The sequence below is a fragment of the Podarcis cretensis genome (assembly GCF_951804945.1).
Source record: "Podarcis cretensis genome assembly, chromosome: 13".
Taxonomy (NCBI): domain Eukaryota; kingdom Metazoa; phylum Chordata; class Lepidosauria; order Squamata; family Lacertidae; genus Podarcis; species Podarcis cretensis.
In genome coordinates, this window is record NC_137182.1 from 11,191,965 (window position 1) to 11,197,997 (window position 6,033).

The window sequence follows — 6,033 nt, forward strand, 5'->3', positions numbered from 1 at the left end:
ACAGCATCACAGACTTGAAGGCTGAGCAGAGTTGTGTAAAGAGGAACAGGCGCCCAGGACACAAACGAATAACAGATACCATTAAACTTGAGCGAGTAGTAAATGAATATAATTTCCAACCACAGCAGGGATAGTTATCAAACAACATAGGTTCTCTTATATTAGAATATACAGTCCTTAACAACATGGGACCAGTTTACTTATGATTTCGTCTTATTTGCCCGCTCGGTTGCTCCAATTGGTGGAATTGGCACAACTACAGTTGCCATATAAATACCCATTCCGCATTTGTAAGAACTCGGTCGTTGAGTGTGGCAGAACCGAAACTTTGGAACTCCCTAACTGTTAAGATCAAGCAGGCCTCTTCACTGTATTCTTTCCAGCACCTGCTAAAAACATTCTTGTTTTGACAACTCTGTCCAGATTCTTAGAAAGCTGAAGTAATTTTAATCTGTTTTAGAATTGCAACTTTCGCATGTTCTAAAGTACAGCTGCAAATTTCACTTGATTTTCTTGTTTTATCTTTTCATATGTGGTTGTGTGGGTGGGTGTTTTTGCAATCAAGCAGCGTATAATTTTTTTTTACAAAATAGCAAAATTAAATAAATGGATACAGCTAACCATTTCAGAGAGTATCGCATGGGGGCTTAATATATCCACAGGTCACTGATATACCACAGATAGGTTATTAGAGGTTCAGAAATACCCCACCCCTCCGTGAATTAAACTCTAGGAAACTGTTGTGAACAAATAGCTGAATTATAATAATAATTTATTTCTTGTACCCCGCCCATCTGACTGTGTTACCCCAGTACTTTTTATTTTTCAATAAAGAATATGAAATAATAATAAAAAGGAACACACCAAAACATCCGACATAAGAAACTTCCTGAAACAGGGCTGGCTTTGGATGTCTGCAAAAAGTCATATGATTATCTCCTGATGGGAGGGCTTTCCACAGGGCGGGTGCCACTACTGAGAAGGCCCTCTGCCTGATTCCCTGTAACCTCACTTCTCGCAATGAGGGGACTTGCCAGAAAACCCTTGGTGCTGTACCTCATTGTCTGGGCTGAATGATAGGGTGGAGACGCTCCATCAGGCCGCTACTTGTAGTGGGTTGTAAAGTTCAGCTCCACCCTCCATAAAATAACAGTGAAGAATGTTCTTTCCAACTGGATATTAAAACAGAATACTGTAACAGATGGGACACGGGTGGCGTTGTGGGTTAAACCACTGAGCCTCTTTGGCTTGCTGATCAGAAGGTCGGCGGTTCGAATCCCCGCAACGGGGTGAGCTTCCATTGCTCGGTCCCTGCTCCTGGCAACCTAGCAGTTCGAAAGCATGAAGTGCAAGTAGATATATAGGTACTACTCTGGCGGGAAGGTAAATGGCAATTCCGTGCGCTGCTCTGGTTTGCCAGAAGCAGGTTAGTCATGCTGGCCACATGACCCGGAAGCTGTACACTTGTTCCCTCGGCCTATAGAACGAGATGAGCGCAGCAACCCCAGAGTCGTCCGCAACTGAACCTAATGGTCAGGGGTCCCTTTACCTTTACTGTAACAGAAACCGTGTCAAGATGTTGTTGTTGTTTAGTCGTTTAGTCGTGTCCGACTCTTTGAGACCCCATAGACCAAAGCACGCCAGGCACTCCTGTCTTCCACTGCCTCCCACAGTTTGGTCAAACTCATGCTGGTAGCTTCGAGAACACTGTCCAACCATCTCCTCCTCTGTCGTCCCCTTCTCCTTGTGCCCTCCATCTTTCCCAACATCAGGGTCTTTTCCAGGGAGCCTTCTCTTCTCATGAGGCTGCCAAAGTACTGGAGCCTCAGATTCAGCATCTGTCCTTCCAGTGAGCACTCAGGGCTGATTTCCTTCAGAATGGAGAGGTTTGATCTTCTTGCAGTCCATGGGACTCTCAAGAATCTCCTCCAGCACCATAATTCAAAAGCATCAATTCTTCGGCGATCAGCCTTCTTTATGGTCCAGCTCTCACTTCCATACATCACTACTGGGAAAACCAGAGCTTGAACTATACAGACCTTTATTGGCAAGGTGACATCTCTGGTGTCAAGATACACAAGTTGAAATCTAACATTTTCTCTGTAGGTTTGCTTCTGGAAGTATGCATTTGGGACTCTAAACCTCTAAAAATAGAATTTAGGCCATTCCCTGGGTGGTTAAAGAAACCTTTCCTCTGTAGAAAAATCCATTTAAATTAGTTACAGTGGTCCAGGGAACCCCTGTTAGGATTGTGACGCTCCCCATTCCTCCAAGGGACTGCAGGGTTGTGACGATTTCCACTTGGCTCATGCTCCGTAACCATTAATACGCTGGGATGTCTTTCATTCTCTCTCTCTCTCCCCCCCCCCCCATGTTCCAGGGCAGGAGATGACCTTGCCATTGGTGGAGGGCGGTGAGATTGGGGGCCGTTTCTAGGCCATCCAGCCAAACCGTAGCCATCCCTCTGACTCGGAGAGGGTGAAAATGACAACAGGAACCAGAAACAGAATCAATTCCGTGTAGCTTTCGCTGCTTTAGCTGATAATAAACCCCACAAGCCCCTAAAAGCCCCCGAGGCTTAATCTGCTGGTTGATTGCAAACGAGCCACACATCTGTCACACTGCAGACAGAGCCTGTTTGGTTTCTCAGATGATGCTAGCACTAACACATCTCCTATTTATTTCCCTGCTGTCACACCCTGGCTGTTTATTATCATCTCTCTTGACCCATTGCAGCAGTCCTGGGCATCTCCTGCTCATTTTAAGGAAGCCGGCCTGCGAGAACTTCCTAGCTGTTTTGTAGGACGTGTGACTGGTTGGGTTTTTCTGCCTCTCACACCAACTACTCTCCATTCCTCTCTCCCTGTTCCTGCAGGTGACCAGGCAAGCTCAGTGGCTATTTTCTCAGCGAGGCAATGAGCTTCAAAACGTCAAATCCTTCGTCCAGCAGCATTAAAAGTCCTTGTGATCCAAATGCCAGACCTGACATTGGATGGGATTCATTGGTTCACATACCACTTCCATCTGGCTCAAATTAAACCCTGACCTCACTTCCTCTCATCCCAGAAACAGGCTGTTTCCCCTTCTTTTGGGACTTTCTCCCCTGAAAGGATTTGAGGTGGATTAAATATATATCGCTATATCACATTTTAACTCATGGGCATGGCAATTATACAGGCACGAGACTCCCTATACAGGTAAACCGAGCTGGTCAAAGCGGATTTGTACAAACTGTCTGATAATTTGGCATGGGTTAGCTACATGCTAAGCAATACACTCCTGACAAAATTTCCTGTGTGAATGTCTGGAGGCAGTTGGAGGATGGATGGCGGCTAACAGATTGAGGTTGAATCCTGACAAGACTGAAGTACTGTTTTGGGGTGACAGGGGGCAGGCAGGAATGGGGGACTCCCTGGTCTTGAATGGGGTAACTGTACCCCTGAAGGACCAGGTGCGCAGCCTGGGAGTCATTTTGGACTCACAGCTGTCCATTGGAGGCACAGGTCAATTCTGTGTCCAGGGCAGCTGTCTACCAGCTCCATCTGGTACACAGACTGAGACCCTACCTGCCTGCAGACTGTCTTGCCAGAGTGGTGCATGCTCTAGTTATCTCCCATTTGGACTACTGCAATGTGCTCTATGTGTGGCTACCTTTGAAGGTAACTCGGAAACTACAACTATTCCAGAATGTGGCAGCTAGACTGGTGACTGGGAGCAGCTGCCAAGACCACATAACACCAGTCCTGAAAGACCTCCATTGGCTCCCAGTATGTTTCTGAGCACAATTTAAAGTGTTGATGCTGATCTTTTAAATCCTAAATGGCCTTGGCCCAGTGTACCTGAAGGAGCGCCTCCATCCCCATCGTTCTGCCTGGACACTGAGGTCCAGCTCTGAGGGCCTTCTGGCGGTTCCCTCACTGTGAGAAGTGAGGTTGCAGGGAACCAGGCAGAGGGCCTTCTCGGTGGTGGCACCCGCCCTGTGAAATGCCCTCCCATCAGATATCAAGGAAATAAACAACTGACTTTTAGAAGACATCTGAAGGCAGCCCTGTTTAGGGATGTTTTTAATGTCTGGTGGTTTTTTTTGGGGGGGGAGGGTTCAGGACTTTTTTTTTTTAATAAATGTTTATTAAGATTTTTTAAATACAAATTCAAAAATAATCACCAATATAGCATATATCATAGCATAGTTTCAAAACCTCTTTGGACTCCCTCACATCTCCCGCTCCCACTTACATCGTCTTAAGTTTTAACCAGCAAATTATCGTCTTATTTAAATTCTTAAATCCCATTCTTTTAAACATAATCTAATCGTTCTCCCAATGGTTTATATTTTCCTCGATCTACCTATCATCCTAATTCCATCTAATTTAGTGGTGGTCAATTATTTGTGATCTAGCATCCTTCTTAACATTCAACCAAATTACAATACTTTTTAAAATAAGCCTTAAATTTCTTCCAGTCTTCTTCAACCTTCTCTTCTCCCAGGTCTCGGATTCTGCCAGTCATCTCGGCTAGTTCCATATAGTCTATCAGCTGCATCTGCCACTCTTCCATTTTTAATGTCTGGTGTTTTATTGTGTTTCTAATTACAGTGGTACCTCGGGTTACAAACGCTTCAGGTTAAATACGCTTCAGGTTACAGACTCTGCTAACCCAGAAATAGTACCTCAGGTTAAGAACTTTGCTTCAGGATGAGAACAGAAATTGTGCAGTGGCGGTGTGGCAGCAGCAGGAGGCCCCATTAGCTAAAGTGGTACCTCAGGTTAAGAACAGTTTCAGGTTAAGAATGGACCTCCGGAACGAATTAAGTTCTTAACCAGAGGTACCACTGTATTCTGTTGTGAGCCGCTCAGAGTGGCTGGGGAAACCCAACCAGATGGGATCCAGGCAGATCCAGCAAATGGTTGGGACGTCACAGTTTATAACTCTTTTGTCCATTTCTCATTGGATTTTGCCAAGATACTTTTGGGATTGTTTTTCTTGCCCTTTTAATTGGGCACAGAAGTTCAAGGAAATGTGATCATGTGAGGAAGTGACATGCAGACACTCTGCTTCAAATCTCCCTCCTCAAACACATAGACAGGGACAATAGGGACATATTAGAGGGTATAGGGGCCCCCTGCCCCCACCCCCAGTTATGGGGTTGTAATAATGTGAAAGAGAATGCCCAAATTGGGGCAATTTGCATTCTGGGAAACGGCTCACATGATCGTGTGTTTCCTGTTGTTATAACGTATGTACTCTTCAATATACAAATGTGTGGTGTGTTTTTTTTAAAAAAATAACTTTTTATTGGATTTTCTAAACAAGGGCCAAAGGAATAACAAATGGTACAAATACAGTGGTACCTTGGTTTAAGAACTTAATTCGTTTCAGAGGTCTGTTCTTAACCTGAAACTGTTCTTAACCTGAAGCACCACTTTAGCTAATGGGGCCTCCTGCTGCTACTGCTGCGCTGCCGCTGCACGATTTCTGTTCTCATCCTGAAGCAAACTTCTTAACCCAAGGTAATATTTTTGGGTTAGCGGAGTCTGTAACCTGAAGCGTATGTAACCTGAAGTGTATGTAACCCGAAGTACCACTGTAAATAGATCAAGCCTTCTCATGCCATTTGTCCACCACAAAAATAGCAAAAATAAAGTTGCAGTAATACCTACAGCATATCACTGTTCATTATTGGTGGTTAATGTATAAGTCGGGGTTGGCAAGGTTTACTGCACCTGGGCCGGTTCACTCCAGTGGAGAAACTCCATGGGCTGGATCACACGTGTGGCCACAATTCCTGGCATCTGCGCAGACATGATTTTCGGCGTCTGTGTCTGCGCAGACGTGATATTCGGTGTCTGAGCATGCACAGACATGATTTCCGGCACCGCAGAAGCGAGTCCCCATGCCGCGCTGCACCGGTCTAGCGTAGCACATGGGGACTCGCCGAGTGGATGGCTCAGTTTGGGCGGCGGCAGCTCATGGGCCGGTTAAACGACCCCTGTGGGCCGCTTGTGGCCCATGGGCCTTAGGTTGCTGACCCCT